Source organism: Coregonus lavaretus, assembly GCF_964263955.1.
Source record: "Coregonus lavaretus genome assembly, chromosome: 14".
NCBI lineage: Eukaryota > Metazoa > Chordata > Actinopteri > Salmoniformes > Salmonidae > Coregonus > Coregonus lavaretus.
In genome coordinates, this window is record NC_140001.1 from 10,423,186 (window position 1) to 10,442,802 (window position 19,617).

At 44.8% G+C, this 19,617-nt stretch overlaps 1 pseudogene across 1 annotated transcript in view; it reads right to left on the reverse strand.

The window, feature by feature from the left end:
- The window catches only part of LOC311140880 (uncharacterized protein KIAA0825 homolog), a 117,264-nt pseudogene that overhangs the window by 39,841 nt on the left and 57,806 nt on the right, over window positions 1-19,617 (reverse strand). The window contains exon 5 of the transcript in view: window positions 3,106-3,329. The product of the transcript in view is annotated as an uncharacterized protein KIAA0825 homolog (transcript). The remainder of the gene's footprint in view (window positions 1-3,105; window positions 3,330-19,617) is intronic.

Consider the following 19,617-nt stretch of genomic DNA (forward strand, 5'->3'; position numbering starts at 1 on the left):
ATGATGCAAGCTCCCTCAAAAATACAAATATCAGTATCAATATAATCCTTTTTTTTTAAGTAGCAGTAGTAGGAGAAAGTAGTATGCATAGTAATATAACTAATATGTACTCACTAACAGGTAGGATATACAGTATAAATGATGAATGTGCTATGTCAAGTATGACTGTATTTACAAAGTGGATGGTGTCTTGGTCGTGCAGTTGAATAAATAGTATATAAATAGAACAGCAGTGTATGGATTACCAGGAGGTGTACTCCGAGCATGTGCTGACCAACTGGCAAGTGTCTTCACTGACATTTTCAACATGTCCCTGACTGAGTCTGTAATACCAACATGTTTCAAGCAGACCACCATAGTCCCCGTGCCCAAGGACACTAAGATAACCTGCCTAAATGACTACCGACCCGTAGCACTGACGTCTGTAGCCATGAAGTGCTTTGAAAGGCTGGTCATGGCTCACATCAACACCATTATCCCAGAAACCCTAGACCCACTGCAATTTGCATACCGCCCCAACAGATCCACAGATGATGCAATCTCTATTGCACTCCACACTGCCCTTTCCCACCTGGACAAGAGGAACACCTACGTGAGAATGCTATTCATTGACTACAGCTCAGCGTTCAACACCATAGTGCCCACAAAGCTCATCACTAAGCTAAGGATCCTGGAACTAAACACCTCCCTCTGCAACTGGATCCTGGACTTCCTGACGGGCCGCCCCCAGGTGGTAAGGGTAGGTAACAACACATCTGCCCCGCTGATCCTCAACACGGGGGCCCCTCAGGGGTGCGTGCTCAGTCCCCTCCTGTACTCCCTGTTCACCCATGACTGCATGGCCAGGCACGACTCCAATACCATCATTACGTTTGCTGATGACACAACAGTGGTAGGCCTGATCACCGACAATGACGAGACAGCCTATAGGGAGGAGGTCAGAGACCTGGCCGTGTGGTGCCAGGATAACAACCTCTCCCTCAACGTGACAAAGACAAAGGAGATGATTGTGGACTACAGGAAAAAAAGAGGACTGAGCACGCCCCCATTCTCATCGACAGGGCTGTGGTGGAAAAGGTTGAGAGCTTCAAGTTCCTTGGTGTCCACATCACCAACGATCTATCATGGTCCAAACACACCAAGACAGTTGTGAAGAGGGCACGACAAAGCCTATTCCCCCTCAGGAGACTGAAAAGATTTGGCATGGGTCCTCAGATCCTCAAAAAGTTATACAGCTGCACCATCGAGAGCATCCTGACTGGTTGCATCACCGCCTGGTATGGCAACTGCTCGGCCTCCGACCACAAGGCACTACAGAGGGTAGTGTGTACGGCCCAGTACATCACTGGGGCCAAGCTTCCTGCCATCCAGGACCTCTATACCAGGCGGTGTCAGAGGAAGAACCTCAAAATTGTCAAAGACTCCAGCCACCCTAGGCATATACTGTTCTCTCTGCTACAGCACGGCAAGCGGTACCGGAGCGCCAAGTCTAGGTCCAAAAGGCTTCTCAACAGCTTCTACCCCCAAGCCATAAGACTTCTGAACAGCTATTCATGGCTACCCGGACTATTTGCACTGCCCCCCCACCCCCACCCCATCTTTTTACGTTGCTGCTACTCTGTTAATTATTTATGCATAGTCACTTTAACTCTACCCACATGTACATATTACCTACACTACCTTAACTAGCCGGTGCCCCCGCACATTGACTCTGCACCGGAACCCCCCTGTATATAGCCTTCCTACTGTTATTTTATTTTACTTCTGCTCTTTTTTTCTCAACACTTTTTTGTTGTTGTTGTTTTATTTAACTTTTTTATAAAAAAAATTAATGCATTGTTGGTTAAGGGCTGTAAGTAAGCATTTCATGGTAATGTCTACACCTGTTGTATTTGGCGCATATGGCAAATAAAATTTGATTTGATTTGATTTTTATAAATAGTATATAAATAGAACATCAGTGTAATGGAACCATAGTCACTCATGTTTCCATGCCATCCTACAGTAGATACCTTCCCAGGGCCCCCCAGCCCCTCTAACTACCCTCTGGGCCTTTACCCTCCCCTTACGTCCCCCCAGCGTTTCCCTACTGGAAATATACACAACAAAGTACGCTTCCCTGGGCCCAACCTGAGCCAGAGTGTCAGCCATGTCGGGCCAAAACCATCTGGACTCTCCCCAGCTGAGAGCTCCTACTCTGGGGCCCACCAGGCCCATCAATCTCGCCGGGCCGGGCTGTGGGAATGAAGGCAACCTTTCAAACCCAGCGCAGGCAGTAGTAGTGGAGGGAGAAATGGACATTGACACCAGGCACCAAACTCCCCACCCCCACCCACACCAGCTCTATCCTAGCCCTGTCCCAGCCACAGTGAAAACAAATGGGCAGGAAGTAGCTGGGGGTGTGTGGTTTAACTCTGGTGGTACTGGGGGGACGGGAGGGGGGGGACGGGCTGCTTCAGGTGGGGCAGACAGAGGATAGGGAGGAAGAGGAAGAGACAGAACACTGAAACAATAAACCCTCTGAGGAAGAAGAAGAGAGGAGGAGGTGGAGGAGGAGGAAGAGGAGGTAGAGGAGAAGGAGGAGGAAGAGGAGGTGGAGGAGGAGGTGGAGGAGGAGGAGGAAGAGGAAGAGGAGGTAGAGGAGGAGGAGGAGGAGGAGGAGGAGGAGGAGGAGGAGGAAGAAGAGGTAGAGGAGAAGGAAGAGGAGGTGGAGGAGGAGGTGGAGGAGTAGGAGGAAGAGGAAGAGGAGGTAGAGGAGGAGGAGGAGGAGGAGGAGGAGGAGGAGGAGGAGGATTCGACTTTGATGTGTGGGGGGGGGGGCAGTGTGCATGGGGTCGGTGATGGTGATGAATGAGGGACTGTATCCTGATGGAGTAGAGGGGGGTTCATGTTCATCTAAAGAGGAGAGAGGGTGGGTCGGTGGGGACTTAACCAGGGCAAGCTGCACTGGACTTGGGGGAGACAGAGCTGCCTCTAACATGCAGCCTGCTTCTTCTTCACACGTGCTTTCATGTTATCGAGGCGACCGAGCACTGTCATATGGGCAACACATGAGGATGGATCACGCACACAGATGGTCATATTTGTGTTGGACATTGTGCTTGCATTGGCAACCATCTTGGGGCTGTCCCTCTCTGGGCAGGTGGGGGAGGAGTCATCTCTGTGGGGCGTGTTAGTCAGGGTGATGTGGGCGGAGTCAGATGTGTGTGACAGCTCATCCTGCTGCAGACTCTTGGTACACACATCCTGCAGCATTACCTTTACACAGTGAGCCATCTGGGGCACCAGCTCCCTGAACGCAGCCCTCCAATTAAACTCCAGAACCACGGCTTACAACCAGGAAGAGACAACAGCTCAGCCAATCAACACAGGGATAGAACAAATTTACATTTAAAAGACTGATTCGTCAAAAATGTGTTTGATCAGATGGTATTGGAGCAGTTGGTGGAATAATGGTTTATTGCTCAGGCTGCAGTTCCTCCGCCAAGGCAGCAGAGGGCAGTTTCAACTCTGTGCTCTGGAAGAGCATCTCTACCGTGGACTTGGTACCGTCCACAATGGTCAGATTCAAGTCGTCTTTGGTCTTTTCCAATATGCCTTTTAACAGAAACAGATATGGCTTGAAAAATGTGTTTCAATATTTGAATAAGCTATTCGATTATATGGATTTGGCCAAAGGGAAATTAAATGACAGTCAACCAAAAGACAATGCCATGAGATAAGCTCAAAGATTAAACATCTATTCAGGAAACATAGCTACTGTGTCATTCTTAGAAGAAGAAGTCTTTGGCACTAATACTGCTGTAATGCACATTTCTGATAATATCCCATTGTAAATGGTGGGCAGCATAGAAAATACTTGCATAACTGTACATGATAAACCAGTACATTTCCCTTCCGTGTCCAGCAATCAGTAAGAGTGACCACTGAATGACTGCGTGCCTCAGAGAAATGCAACAGTGAGCGCTTTATTAGTCTAAATCTGGGGCTTGTAGTTCATTTGAAACCAGAACGGCCATAACTGGGCTAATCCTTAGAGGGGGGTGAGGGTTAGGATAAGACGAGTGTATGGGGGAGCAAATTAAAAGGAGCATTCATCAAGGCCACGTTTCAAATCAAATCAAATCAAATTTGATTTGTCACATGCACCTTACAGTGAAATGCTTACTTACAAGCCCTTAACCAACAATGCCTTTTTAAGAAAAAACAAGTGTTAAGTTAAAAATAGATAAGTAAAAATAAAAAATAAGAAAAATAGATAAAGTGGTATGCATAGATAATAAACAAAGAGTAGCAGCAGGGTAAAAAGAGGGGGTGGGGGTTGGGAACAATGCAAATAGTCCAGGTAGCCATTTGATTAGCTGTTCATGATTCTTATGGCTTGGGGGTAGAAGCTGTTAAGAAGCCTTTTGGACCTAGACTTGGCGCTCCGGTACCGCTTGCCATGCAGTAGCAGAGAGAACAGTCTATGACTAGAGTGGCTGGAGTCTTTGGCAATTTTTAGGGCCTTCCTCTGACACCGCCTGGTATAGAGGTCCTGGATGGCAGGAAGCTTGGCCCCAGTGATGTACTGGGCCGTACGCACTACCCTCTGTAGTGCCTTGCGGTTGGAGGCTGAGCAGTTGCCATACCAGGCGATGATGCAACCAGTCAGGATGCTCTCGATGGTGCAGAAATATAACTTTTTGAGGATCTGAGGACCCATGCCAAATCTTTTCAGTCTTCTGAGGGGGAATAGGCTTTGTCGTGCCCTCTTCACGACTGTCTTGGTGTGTTTGGACCATGATTGTTTGTTGGTGATGTGGACACCATGGAACTTGAAGCTCAACCTGCTCCACTACAGCCCTGTCGATGAGAATGGGGGCGTGCTCAGTCCTCCTTTTCCTGTAGTCTCAATTATCTCCTTTGTCTTGATCACATTGAGGGAGAGGTTGATATCCTGGCACCACATGGCCAGGACTCTGACCTCTTCCATATAGGCTGTCTCATCGTTGTCGGTGATCAGGCCTACCACTGTTGTGTCGTCGGCAAACTTAATGATGGTGTTTGAGGGCACTATGGTGTTGAACGCTGATCTGTAGTCAATGAATAGCGTTCTCACGTAGGTGTTCCTTTTGTCCAGGTGGGAAGGGCAGTGTGGAGTGCAATAGAGATTGCATCATCTGTGGATCTGTTGGGACGGTATGCAAATTGGAGTGGATGTAGGGTTTCTGGGATAATGGTGTTGATGTGAGCCATGACCAGCCTTTCAAAGCACTTCATGGCTACAGACGTGAGTGCTACGGGTTGGTAGTCATTTAGGCAGGTTACCTTAGTGTTCTTGGGCACAGGGACTATGGTGGTCTGCTTGAAACATGTTGGTATTACAGACTCAGTCAGAGACAGGTTGAAAATGTCAGTGAAGACACCTGCCAGTTGGTCAGCGCATGCTCGGAGTACACGTCCTGGTAATCCGTCTGGCCCTGCGGCCTTGTGAATGTTGACCTGTTTAAAGGTCTTACTCACATCGGCTACGGGGAGCGTGATCACACAGTCATCAGGAACAGCTGATGCTCTCATCCATGCTTCAGTGTTGCTTGCCTCGAAGTGAGCATATCATTAATTTAGCTCGCCTTGTAGGTTCGTGTCACTGGGCAGCTCGCGGCTGTGCTTCCCTTTGTAGTCCGTAATAGGTTGCAAGCTCTGCCACATCCGACGAGCGTTGGAGATGGTGTAGTAGGATTCAATCTTAGTCCTGTATTGACGTTTTGTCTGTTTGATTGTTCGTCGGAGGGCATAGCGGTATTTCTTATCAGCGTCCGGGTTAGAGTCCCGCTTCTTGAAAGTAGCAGCTCTACCCTTTAGCTCAGTGCTGATGTTGCCTGTAATCCATGGCTTCTGGTTGGGGTATGTACGTACGGAATCAGAAGAGGAGAAGTGAGACCCCAGGCGAGGCAATTTAGCCGAACAAGACCGTGTGGAACAGTAGAAGAGAGGAAGCAGCCTGCGAGTCACTTTTTGACCTTTTAGCCAATCTGATGAATTTCTGGTAATTAAGACGTTTGATTGCCTCAAATTAATGATCTGGATAACTGCCCTTTAAAGGCTGTTTAATTCTCTGTAAATTGAGCCTTTCTGCGTGTTTTGTTTTTAATGTGACCTTTATGGAAATTACAACATGCACCAAAAGCTTTCATCTAACTTCTCTGCTCCAGTTCAGAGGGGAGAGAGGATAGGGCTGTTGAAGACTTGTACACCACCCAAAATAATTACTTGTTAAAATAACACATTTAAATAACACATAGAGAGTATGCTCACTGAGCACAGATGCCAATTCAGTGTCTATTCCATGTTGGTTCAATATCATTCCATTGATTCAACTAGTGTGCCCAGTGGCTGGAGTCAGTTTACATTGTATGTCCATGTTGTTGTTTGGTGTGAATTCTTGTGTATGTGTGGGGGATCTCTCTCTCTCTCTCTCTCTCTCTCTCTCTCTCCTCTCTCTCTCCTCTCTCTCTCTCTCTCTCTCTCTCTCTCTCTCTCTCTCTCTCTCTCTCTCTCTCTCTCTCTCTCTCTCTCTCTCTCTCTCTGTGTGTGTGCACGCAACCTCATGCAACCTCATGCGATACAGTGCCTTGCAAAAGTATTCATCCCCCTTGCCATTTTTCCTATTTTGTTGCGTTACAACCTGTAATTTAAATAGATTTTTATTTGGATTTCATGTAATGGACATACACAAAATAGTCCAAATTGGTGAAGTGAAATGAAAAAAAAAACAAATCTCAAAAAAAAAAATACGGAAAAGTGGTGGCGTGCATATGCATTCACCCCCTTTGCTATGAAGTCCCTAAATAAGATCTGGTGCAACCAATTACCTTCAGAAGTCACATAATTTGTTAAACAAAGTCCACCTGTGTGCAATCTAAGTGTCACATTGATCTCAGTATATATACACCTGTTCTGAAAGGCCACAGAGTCTGCAACACCACTAAGCAAGGGGCACCACCAAGCAAGCGGCACCATGAAGACCAAGGAGCTTGCCAAGAGAGGGCCACCCACCAAAACTCACGGACCAGGCAAGGAGTGAATTAATCAGAGAGGCAACAAAGAGACCAAAGATAACCCTGAAGGAGCTGCAAAGCTCCACAGCGGAGATTGGAGTACATGTCAATAGGACCACCTTAAGACGTACACTCCACAGAGCTGGGCTTCACGGAAGAATAGCCAGAAAAAAAGCCATTGCTTAAAGAAAAGAATAAGCAAACACGTTTGGTGTTCGCCAAAAGGCATGTGGGAGACTCCCCAAACATTTGGAAGAAGGTACTCTGGTCAGATGAGACTAAAAGTGAGCTTTTTGGCTATCAAGGAAAACGCTATGTCTGGCACAAACCCAACACCTCTCATCACCCCGAGAACACCATCCCCACAATGAAGCATGGTGGTGGCAGCATCATGCTGTGGGGATGTTTTTCATCGGCAGGGACTGGGAAACTGGTCAGAATTGAAGGAATGATGGCTGGCGCTAAATACAGGGAAATTCTACTGCTAAAGCAACACTCGAGTGGTTTAAGGGGAAACATTTAAATGTCTTGGAATGGCCTATTCAAAGCCCAGACCTCAATCCAATTGAGAATCTGTGGTATGACTTAAAGATTGCTGAACCATCTGAATCCATCCAACTTGAAGGAGCTGGAGCAGTTTTGCCTTGAAGAATGGGCAAAAATCCCAGTGGCTAGATGTGCTAAGCTTATAGAGACATACCCCAAGAGACTTGCAGCTGTAATTGCTGCAAAAGGTGGCTCTACAAAGTATTGACTTTGGGGTGGTGAATAGTTATGCACGCTCAAGTTTTCAGTTTTTTGTCTTATTTCTTGTTTGATTCACAAATCTTTTTATTTTGCATCTTCAAAGTAGTAGGCATGTTGTGTAAATCAAATGATACAAACCCCCAAAAAATCAATTTTAATTCCAGGTTGTAAGCAACATAATAGGAAAAATGCCAAGGGGGGTGAATACTTTCGCAAGCCACTGTATCCAGTGAGCACACACACACACAGCCACACCTCTACTCCATCATATCACACCCTCTACCAACCTAATATAACCTCACACCCCGTATGAATATCGATCCCCCCCCCCCCCCCCCCCCCCAACAAAAATGAAAACTTTCTCCCAATGAAGTCACACGTCCTCGGCACAAACTTTTCTCCCCGTAACCCACGAATGACCCCCTCAGCAAATATGGATTACCCATTTCTGAAACTGCCAAATCCATCACCCAGGGGATGTTCCACATTAGGTCAAAGAATGGGCAACTGTGAAATGTGTTGCTGTACTTCCAGACACATGAACAAATACTAAATGAGTTCCTCCACTGCAAAGTCATTTGGAATGGATCAGCGCAGCATTAGCCATCACTCGCCTCCAGGCTTAATCATACATGAGTGTGTGAATGGAGGGGCTGGTAAATATCTTTATTTGTGGACGGCTTTTGCCTTACATTTGCACGTCGGTCTTCCTAGATGATTAGCCCAATGCACCGAAGACCCAGGAGCTGGCTGGTCATCTTGGAATAATATTAATGCTTCAAATGTCTGTGTTGGCATGTGTAAGTATGTGTGTATCAGTGGTGGTTGGTGACGTTTAAGATGAGGGAGGATGATCATTTATTTTCATGAGCATGGCCTTATTTCTATTACAGCATATTAGATGACTGTCATTCATATTCCATTCAACCAGCTCAATGTAACATCGCTAGGTTTAGGCTACTACATGATACTCAAATTTCCCTATACCCATCATGAGGTTGCTACAACCTAACCTATGAATGAAAGTTTACAACGTAGGTGCACAGGTCGAGAGAAAAATGTGAGTAATCAAGGGATGCTTTCGTAAATTCACTCTGGCTATCTACTCCGATTTCAGAGCACTCTCGTCTGTGCCAGAGCGCAGAATAACTGATGAATTTATGAATGTGCAACACATTAGTCCAACAGTTGCAAACAAGAGTTTCTATTGGACAAATTCAGGCATGTTTATCCCAGTTTTGTTCCGTTTAAGAATTTTTTAAAATCAGAATTGGCAGAATGAATACACTCCTGATCACACGCAAACACAGTTCACTTTCATACCAGCGATATACATACAGCATGATCCCTTTGATCATTGTATAATTACTTCTCGCATCTATCTACACGCCCTCTTCCTCTCACCTTTTTCCTTCGCAATGCACAACACATCAGCTGTCAGTGACCAGGTGAAAAAACCTTTCTAAACCAAACATTCATATCATGACCGCTAACCACTACACACAGCCTACAGATCCTGATTCGATTCCAGGCTGTATCACAACCCGGCCGTGATTGGGAGTCCCATAGGCCATCATTGTAAATAAGAATGTGTTCTTAACTGACTTGCCCAGTTAAATATAGGTTAAATAAAAAATAAAAAATAAATGAAAAACAGCCTACATCGTTGTCACGTCATAGTCAACACAGCTATTAGAATTAACGCGTTAGTAAACCCTCTACATGCAGTACAGTGTACAGTCAGCAGCAAGCAGTTTAACAGTTACATCGGTGGGCCCCGGTGGCAATAAATTAAGCTTACCTTGACTTGGAAGAGTTCCGGTGTTGGATAGTCATAGCCAGCTAGCTAACATAGCATCCATCTATGTTTGAGCCGGGTGTTTGAGTAGGCTAAATCAGCTAGCTGCATTCGATGCTAGCTAAGCAAGTGAAAGTGAAAAAAAATAATACTACGAAATACAGCTAGCTTTCTCTCTCTCTTGCTTCTCCTTCATTTTGGAAGACATTAATTTGTTCAGAACTGTTCAACTATTGTCTTTCTCCACCTTTGAGTCAACTACTCACCACATTGTATGCACTGCAGTGCTAGCTAGCTGTAGCTTATGCTTTCAGTCCTAGATTCATTTTCTGATCTTTTGAGTGGGTGGACAACGTCAGTTCATGCTGCAAAAGCTCTGATAGGTTGGAGGACGTCCTCCGGAAGTTGTCATAATTACTGTGTAAGCCTATGGAAAGGGGTGAGAACCATGAGCCTCCTAGGTTTTGTATTGAAGTCAATGTACCCAGTGGAGGACAGAAGCTAGCTGTCCTCCGGCTACACTATGGTGCTACCCTACGGAGTGCTGCTGAGGCTACTGTAGCCCTTTATTTCAAAATAGTGTGTTTTAATAAATTATTTGGTGACATGTAAATATATTTAGTATAGTTGTATCTAAAAAGGATAACTGTTTTTATTTTTATGGAATTAACTGAGGAGGATGGTCCTCCCTTTCCTCCTCTGAGGAACCTCCACTGGTGTGTATGCATACAGTGTGTGCGTGGACTGTGTGTGTGTGTGTGTGTGTGAGTGGGAGTCGACACTATAGAGAATACCTCTCAGTGTGTGACCTGGCCGACACACACATCCTGTCAACCTATAACTAATGTCAACATCTCCAAACAAAGAACCTAAACTAGATGTGACATACCTCATTCAAAGAAACGCCAACGCATAACAAACTTTAAATAAAGACCTCTCTCTGTGCTCTCCTGCGTGGGCATCCTGTTGAAACAGTCATGACACTTATCGCAGTTCTGTCAGGTGAGGTGTCCGTGAACCCAGAAAGGGTTTCCCTCCTCCGTCTCTCTGTAACTCAAACAGTGTGACACATGACCTTGGAGTGTAACTGCTCTGTAACAGTTCTGTACCATATCCCCTGTCTACTCCAACAGCCACATAGCTATAGGTATTTATAGCCCTGTAAACAGGCCAAATAGCCCCGTCTCCACTACTGTACAGGACACAGCCATTTAAAGCTCATTACGCCTGTGTCACATCACACAGTGGAACCAAATGGAGGTGCTTGCAGCGTCGTGATAGAGAGAGGTGTTTAAGGCTCCCAGGTGTGTTGCGGTAGTAGACTAGAGAGCCAGAGAGGGAGGGAAGAACATGGGAGGGTTCACTCAAGGGTCAGTCCGGAGAGAATCTATAAAGGAAACCAGAACTGCAACCCCAAAATTGACTTAATTTGATCATATCTGAATGATTATTTACTGATTTGAATGAGGATGAAAATACAGTGGTTAATGGAAATGCTGGACTAACCTAACTGGGAGAACAAATGAATGAAATGTAAATATATTGTAGCTGTAGAGATTGCCATTATGTAGCTGGTGTTATGTGGTGATGGATAATTGGTGTCATGGATCTGGAACTGGTGGCTTTGTGAAAACACAGGTAAGAGGGTGACATATCAGACAAAACAGTGTGGTCAGAGGCTGACCAGAATTTCAACCACATTGTCAAACTCAATTAACAATCAAATGCATTTTTCATTTCCCCAGTCATGACCAAGCTGACTAGGTAGAAAGACAATCTACCAGTAAAGTGCTATAATTATGGAGTATGGTGGCCAATGACAGCATGTGCTTTGTAGGTATCTAAACTGGAACACAAAGGAACACAAACATCCATTAGGGGAAAGCCATCAGTCTTCTCCCAGGCAGTCTCCTGTGTGTTCCACCTGAGTTGAACAGCATTAGCTTCACAGTCACACTACCTTTGACTGGCATGAGGAGGGATGGGAGGGAGGGAGGGAGGGAGGGAGGGAGGGAGGGAGGGAGGGAGGGAGAGGGGATGGGAGTATGAAAACGGAGGGGTGGAGGGAGAGAGGGAGGGAGGGAGGGGAATTCCCTCAGCAGTTGTTATTGATTCTGGTTTTACGGGCAGATAGTTTAGTGCCATTTACAAAACAGAACAGATGCAGCCAGTGAGCAAAAAGGTAAACAATTGCTCTCTTGGCTGGCTGCCAAATCCTCGGCCTAAAAACACACTGAAGTGAATTTCCCCTTTGGGCTGCACTTATTGCCACTTCATTTCCTCATCGCTCACTCTCTCTTTCTCCGTCGTCAGAGCGGGATGCAGGGGCTTGACAGCTGGTCGTCTTCTGTCCTTCTTTGACCCTTGAGACCCACCACAACCTGAGGGAGGCAGGTAGCCTAGTGGTTAGAGCACTGGATGAGTAACAGAACGGTTGCTGGTTTGAATCCCAGAGTCAACAAGGTAATAAAATCTATTGATGTGCCCTTGAGAAAGGCACCATATTTGCTTCTCTGGATAAGAGAGTCTGCTAAATGACTGAAATGCACAACCTAACAGAGCTATTAGTGAGGGGAATTGCATATGGCTGAAAACCAATTATTAGATACTTTCTTCTAAATCATGTCAGACTCTGTTGGGAATGGTCAATAATTTAATAATTTCCCGCTGATTTAATTTCCTCTGTCTCTCTCTCTCATTTGCTCACATGCGCTCTCTTACTCCCCCCCCCCCCCCCAGGTGTGAATACAGGGTTTGTGTGTGCGTATGTGCGTGTGCGTGTTGTTGGTGATGCAAGCTCCAGTTCTCTCTAGAGAGAGAGAGGGATTCAAAATTCAAAAGCCCATTGACAAGTTTATCATGCATGTAAGATTGCCGGGTGCTATTCTCCGCAGACTGGCACTGACAGTTCAACAAAGGTCCGTCAGTGTGTTGGAGGCAGAGATCCACAAAGATGCAGATGTTAACCGCAGTGCCCAGGGACTCCCTCACTCATAAATCAAGCTGGGTTCCTGTCAACCCTTCGCCTATCTCCCAACGCCACTGCAAACCCCCTCTGCACTCAGAGGAGACGGGTTGGTCGGGGAGGGGGGCCATATATCATAAAAGTTGGGGTGGTGGAAAAGTTGGGGTGGTGTGTGTGATACGTCTGAGCCTCACTCATGACAGTTTAAGAGGGGTTTACAGCAGGCGCTGCTCTCGAGGCGCTGTTTAGCCCCCTGTGTGGGGGTGGCAGGGGCAGAGTGGCGCTAGGGGCCCGGAGAGGACCGCCCGCAGGGCCCCGTGACGGCTGGGTCCCGCTCCGTCAGTCGCAGCCCGCTGCTCAACCAGACAGTCTTATTATGGGTGACTCCCGTTGACCCCCCCACCCCCCACCACTGCCCCCCTCGGGCCCCTTGGGCTCCCCGTGGCCCTCATGGCCCCTGGACAGCCAGAAGCACAGTCTGCCTGAGCCCCAGCAGGGGCCATTCGCCATTCATAGGGGGGAAAAGTGGCAAGTTTTGATATCTCGATTATGCTGCTTTGGGAAAGGGAGTTGGTTGGTGGTGTGTCCTGCTGTCAGCTCTCTCCTTGAGCTCTATAGCCAATCAGCTCAGAAGGACGTATTGTCTGGAACCATTTCATTACAGGACACTTGTTTGGTCCCTGACCGTGTTCTTGGACACTCTAGAACTCCATACAGTATCAGAGTGTTATGATGTCTGTCTGTGCTCTCTCTCACTCTATAAGCCCAGCCTTTCCACACTCCCACTCAAAAGAAGGTGCTGGAATAATTGAATACTTTGTTGATATCCTTGAGCTTAACAAGAGTGATGCGCAAAAGCCATTGTGACCACTCCGAGGAAATGGAACTGGCTTGACAAACACGCACGCTCACACAAACATACACAATTGGCATGTTTATTCTAGCTGTAATTTTACCAGACCCAGAGTTCAGAGACAATGGAGCATAGCTGGGGGAATTCACTACATCTCCAGTGAAATGGTGAACATACAAAATAGCATCTTTCTCTCTCGCTCTCTCTCTCTCTCTCTCTACAAACACATAAACACACATGCATATACACGCACTCGCATATATGCGCACACACGCACGCACACGCACAAAATCAACAACATGTATTGATCACATCTTTACTAATGCAGTAGAAATTTGCTTTAAAGCAGTATACAAATCCATTGGCTGTAGTGATCACAATATAGTAGCCATATCTAGGAAAACCAAAGTTCCAAAGGCTGGGCCTAACATAATGTATAAATGGTCATACAATAGGTTTTGTAGTAAATCTTATGTTGACGATGTAAATAATATTTGCTGGTCTGTGGTGTGTAATGAGGAGCAACCGGACGCTGTCACGTTCGTTTACAGACGGGACGGACCAAGGCGCAGCGTGATATGCATACATGTTTATTTATACTGAATAAACACCACGACAAAACAACAAATGAAACGAAACGTGAAGTCCAAGGTAGACAAACAACATACCTTACACGGAACAAGATCCCACAACTATACAGTGCCAATAGGCTGCTTAAGTATGGTCCCCAATCAGAGACAACGAGCGACAGCTGCCTCTGATTGGGAACCACACCGGCCAACATAGAAATATACATACAAGAACATAAACATAGATATACACCACCTAGAAAATCACACCCTGACTCAACAAATAAGAGTCCCCTGAGTCAGGGCGTGACAGACGCTGCACTTTACACATTTATGACATTGCTTATTCCAGTTACTAATAAGCATGCACCCATTAAGTAAATTACTGTAAAAACGGTTAAATCCCTGTGGATTGATGAGGAATGGTTGAGAGGGATGAGGCAAAAGGTATGGCAAATAAGTCTGGCAGCACAACCACTTGGCAAATGTACTGCAAATTGAGAAATCATGTGACTAAACAAGAATAAAAAGCAGAAGAAACTATACTATGAAACAAAGATAAATGACGTAAAGAATGATAGTAAAAAGCTTTGGAGCACCTTAAATGAAATTTTGGGCAAAAAGGCAAACTCAGCTCCATCATTAATTTAATCAAATGGCTCATTCATCACAAAACCCACTGATATTGCCAACTACTTTAATGATTTACTTTAAACTTAGGCATGACATGGCAGCAACAAACGCCGACACTACACATCCAAGTATAACTGACCAAATTATGAAAGACAAGCGTTGTAATTTTGAATTCCGTAAAGTGAGTGTGGAAGAGGTGAAAAAGTATTGTTGTCTATCAACAATGACAAGCCACCGGGGTCTGACAACTTGGATGGAACATTTCAGAGGATAATAGCTGATGATATTGCCACTCCTATTTGCCATATCTTCAATTTAAGCCTACTAGAAAGTGTGTGCCCTCAGGCTTGGAGGGAAGCAAAAGTAATTCCGCTACCTAAGAATAGTAAAGTCCCCTTTGCTGCTCTCAAATGGCCGACCAATCAGCCTGTTACCAACCCCTAGTAAACTTTTGGAAAAAATTGTGTTTGACCAGATACAATGCTATTTTACAGTAAACAAATTGACAACAGACTTTCACCACGCTTATAGGAAAGGACATTAAACAAGTACAGCACTTACACAAATGACTGATGATTGGCTGAGAGAAATTGATGATAAAAAGATTGTGGGGCTGTTTTGTTAGACTTCAGTGCAGCTTTTGACATTATCGATCATAGTCTGCTGCTGGAAAAATCTATGTGTATGGCTTTACACCCCCTGCTATATTGTTGATAAAGAGTTACCTGTCAAACAGAACACAGAGGGTGTTCTTTAATGGAAGCCTCTCCAACATAATCCAGGTAGAATCAGGAATTCTCCAGGGTAGCTGTCTAGGCCCTTTACTTTTTTCAGTCTTTACTAACGAGTAAAGCCAGTGTGTCTATGTATGCGGATGACTGAACACTATACACGTCAGCTACCACAGCGACTGAAATGACTGCAACACTTAACAAAGAGCTGCAGTTAGTTTCAGAATGGGTGGCAAGGAATAAATTACTCCTACTTATTTCAAAAACTAAAAGCATTGTATTTGGGAGAAATCATTCACTAAACCCTAAACCTCAACCAAATCTTGTAATGAATAATGTGGAAATTGTGCAAGTTGAAGTGACTAAACTGCTTGGAGTAACCCTGAATTGTAAACTGTCATGTTGTAAACATGTTGATACAAAAGTAGCTAAGATGGGGAGAAGTCTGTCCATAATAAAGCGCTACTCTGCCTTCTTAACAACACTATCAACAAGGCAGGTCCTACAGGCCCTTGTTTTGTCGCACCTGGACTACTGTTCAGTCGTGTGGTGAGGTGCCACAAAGAGGGACTTAGGAAAATTACAATTGGCTCAGAACAGGGCAGCATGGCTGGCCCTTAAATGTACACGGAGAGCTATCATTAATGATATGCATGTCAATCTCTCATGGCTTAAAGTGGAGGAGAGATTTACTTCATCACTACCTGTTTGTAAGAAGTGTTGACAAGCTGAATGCACAGAGCTGTCTGTTTAAACTACTGGCACACAGCTCGGACACCCATGCATACCCCATAAGAGATGCCACCAGAGGTCTCTTCACAAGTCCAGAACAGACTATGGGAGGTGCACAGTACTACATAGAGCCATTACTACATGAAACTCTATTCCACATCAGGTAACTGATGCAAAAAAAAAAAAAAAAATTTAAAGATTAAAATACACCTTAAGGGACAGCAGGGACTGTGAAGAGACACACACACAGGTACATACACATGCATACGCACACAAATGCTAACACACGCACTCTACACACACATACATTGTAATATTGTTGCATGGTGGTATTATACATTTTGTATTGTAGATATGTAGTGGTGTAATAATGTTATATGATGTACTGTTTTATCTTTTGTTTTATGTGTAATGTAAGTGCCTTAATGTGTTTGGACCCCAGGAAGAGTAGCTGCTGCCTTGGCAGCAGCTAATGGGGATCCATAATAAATACAAATACACACACGCACACACACGAGCGCGCACACACACATGCATGTACGTAGAAATAATGAAGACTCAGTCAGAGTCATTAACATCAGGAAACAAGCCTTTGCTAGGTGTAAACCCACAGCTCTTAAACCAGGCCTTCTCGGGGGGGTACAGTCTGCAGAATGAGAAGCAGCAGCCATAAACAGAGAGTATATAAAACCTCCCGTTCTCCCCGCCTCCCCCTGCTGTAATTACATAGTTGCATGCGTTAGCACGGCCCAACTGACAGCGTGTATAAACCCAGGCACAGATATGATCTAGTGAGGAGCAGCTCTTATTAAATATTAACAAACACCATTCCCAAGTAGCCTCAATCCCCAAAAGGAAGCCTCGGCAGCAGCTGCAGTGGCAGCAGCGGTAGAAGAAGCTATCTCAGGTGCTACTGAAGCGCTGTCCCTACTGAATAAGCTGGGTGCGCTTTGACAGGAGGGAGTTCAAAGAGCGAGGGGAGGAGGGAAGGGGGAAAGAGGAGGGAGGAGGAGAAGGGGAATGTGCTTACTATACATGTTCAAACCCTTCTATATACCTCTATAGGGCTCGGAACAAGTTGCCTTATGGGAGAAATATTGGGAACTGGGAATGACATTCAAATCTAGGGGAGCATGCAGGAGTTTTATTCAGTGTTTGAAAGAAGAACCTTCAGCTGAACTTTACCCCACTAAATGATTGTTAGGGAAAAGTCTATAGACGTGTATAGGCAGGCAAAACAGATGTAATGCTTTTCATGGTATTCATGAAAAGTGTTTTCTGTTTCTATTATGTAACAATGTATTTAAACTGGGAAGCAATTATTAATGCCATTTGGAAAATCTGCAATTTACATACTGTATATATTAGGCCTATAAGATACTATTTTCTGCTGAATTATGTCATCGTTAAACATAATGGAAATTACACATGCATCTCCACTCATACGCTACACACACACATGGCCAGTCCTTTTCTGTGCAGACGCAGTGAGGTGTGGTAGTAAGGGTTTAAAGCCTGCATTGTTCCTGGCCAGTCAACCTGTCTGGCAGACTCCAGAGGCCTACTGCTCACCCCATTACTCCCGGGAAAGAGAGAGAAAGGAAAAGGAGGAGGAGAGCGAGGGATGAGGAGGAAGGGTTACAAGGGCTGAGACCCTCACATCTGTCTGGGAACAATGTCAGAGCTTCCCTTTCAGACAAAGGGGTTAAAAGAACTGCCACATCTCGCCGCGAACGCTGTTAAATGGTTCAGTGGTTTGACAGTAGCTGATGCCAGAGACTGCACTCCCCTGGGAGAGCTCTGGGAAGGAAGCACAGGCACAGGCTGCCTCCCAGGCACGGCTACCCTCCCCTCCCTTACCCTCCCCTCCCTGGAAAACACAGCACATAAATAGATAGGCAGAAATAAACAATAACACACCACAGGGAGACAATAAGAATCTGAAGATGTATGCATAAACGGAAGCGATGCATATTGTTTTTATTTATGTCATCATTGTCAAAGCAGCTCTTGTAGATCTCCATAGGTAAACCTGAAAGACAACCACCATAGAAGTGGAAAATGACATGAGCTACTGTACTTACTAGGCCACAGTCTCTTTGGTGGTCTGTTTATGTTTGGGTGAATACTGTTGTCTTTTATTTATATGACCCTAAAAACTAGCCCGATCCCCATCCCACAGGCCCGATCCCCATCTCACAGGCCCGATCCCCATCCCACAGGCCCGATCCCCATCCCACAGGCCCGATCCCCATCCCACAGGCCCGATCCCCATCCCACAGGCCCGATCCCCATCCCACAGGCCCGATCCCCATCTCACAGTAACAATGTAAAAAGTGGGACGACGCTGTTGTTAATCTGAAGTGCTTTTACTGATTGGAATGATAGAAAATTAAACTTTGGTTCATTAAACCTATTCTATTCAATTTGTCTGAAATCTAACAACGAATTCAACAGATCAATGTGATTTTGTTTTTATTGAATGAAAGGTTCTAAATTGCTTTCAACACCTCATGTGCAGGAGTGTTGAATAGTGGTGGGGGCAATGTAGCTGCATCAGCCTATCAGAAGAGTTGGAGGTGTGGTTTATTGGGGGCATGGCTTTCAGGTTGTTATTTTTGCCCACCCGTTAGACTGAATGCCATTCCAGTAGAGGTTGGTGTTTAAAAGCAGCTTGGAATTGAAGAAAAACTGGATCCATGGCAAAATCAGCGGGATCTCACATTTTGCAACACACAGTTTGAAAAAGCACGTGATCAAACTAAGCTTCGGATGTCATTGATGACGTACTTCTGATAAAGTAATACACACATTGACACACTGCTTCGAAGTTAGATGCTTAGTGATTTTGACGCATGCCTCAGAGCTCCGGTATCAAATCTAACATCACTACTTAGAAGCCTGGTAAAGGACTTCCATTGTTAAGTCACCATTTAGCTACAATATTGTGGCCAATAAATGTGAAAGTCTTATGTAAAGATCAGTTGGGAGTAATTATTTCATTTATTGAATTGCTGTAATTTCTTGATTTGCGCAGAATTTATTTAATTGCTTGTAACCCAATTGAAGAATTTTGGATAGGTAATTCCAAAGTGAAAAATCTACTGCGAAACAAGATGGAAAAAATGGGGTGCATTTACATTAAATAATATTTTGTGTTCAACTTAATGTTTGGCTTTACAGGGACTTCATTCAATTGCGTGTAATCACGTGAAGTAAAAAAAAAAAGTTGATTCAAAGAGTCATTTTTTACAGTGCAACCTAATATTTTAATATGCAGGAAATTAGTTCAATTAGATTTAACAATTTAAGTAACACAGTTAAGTTACTCCAATCTAAGAATGTGCTTCTCTTTAAGCCTAATTATAAGGTAGTAATTGCATTGTATTTTAGTTTTCAGTAAAGCAAATAATCAGGAAATTGCAGTTGAGTTGCAGTCAAATTAGGTTAATTATTGATTTGATTGTAATCTAATGATACAAGTACACTGTAAACCCCAATGTGCTGTCATTACTCAAAACTTTTGAGAAACCCGTTGCACTTAATATA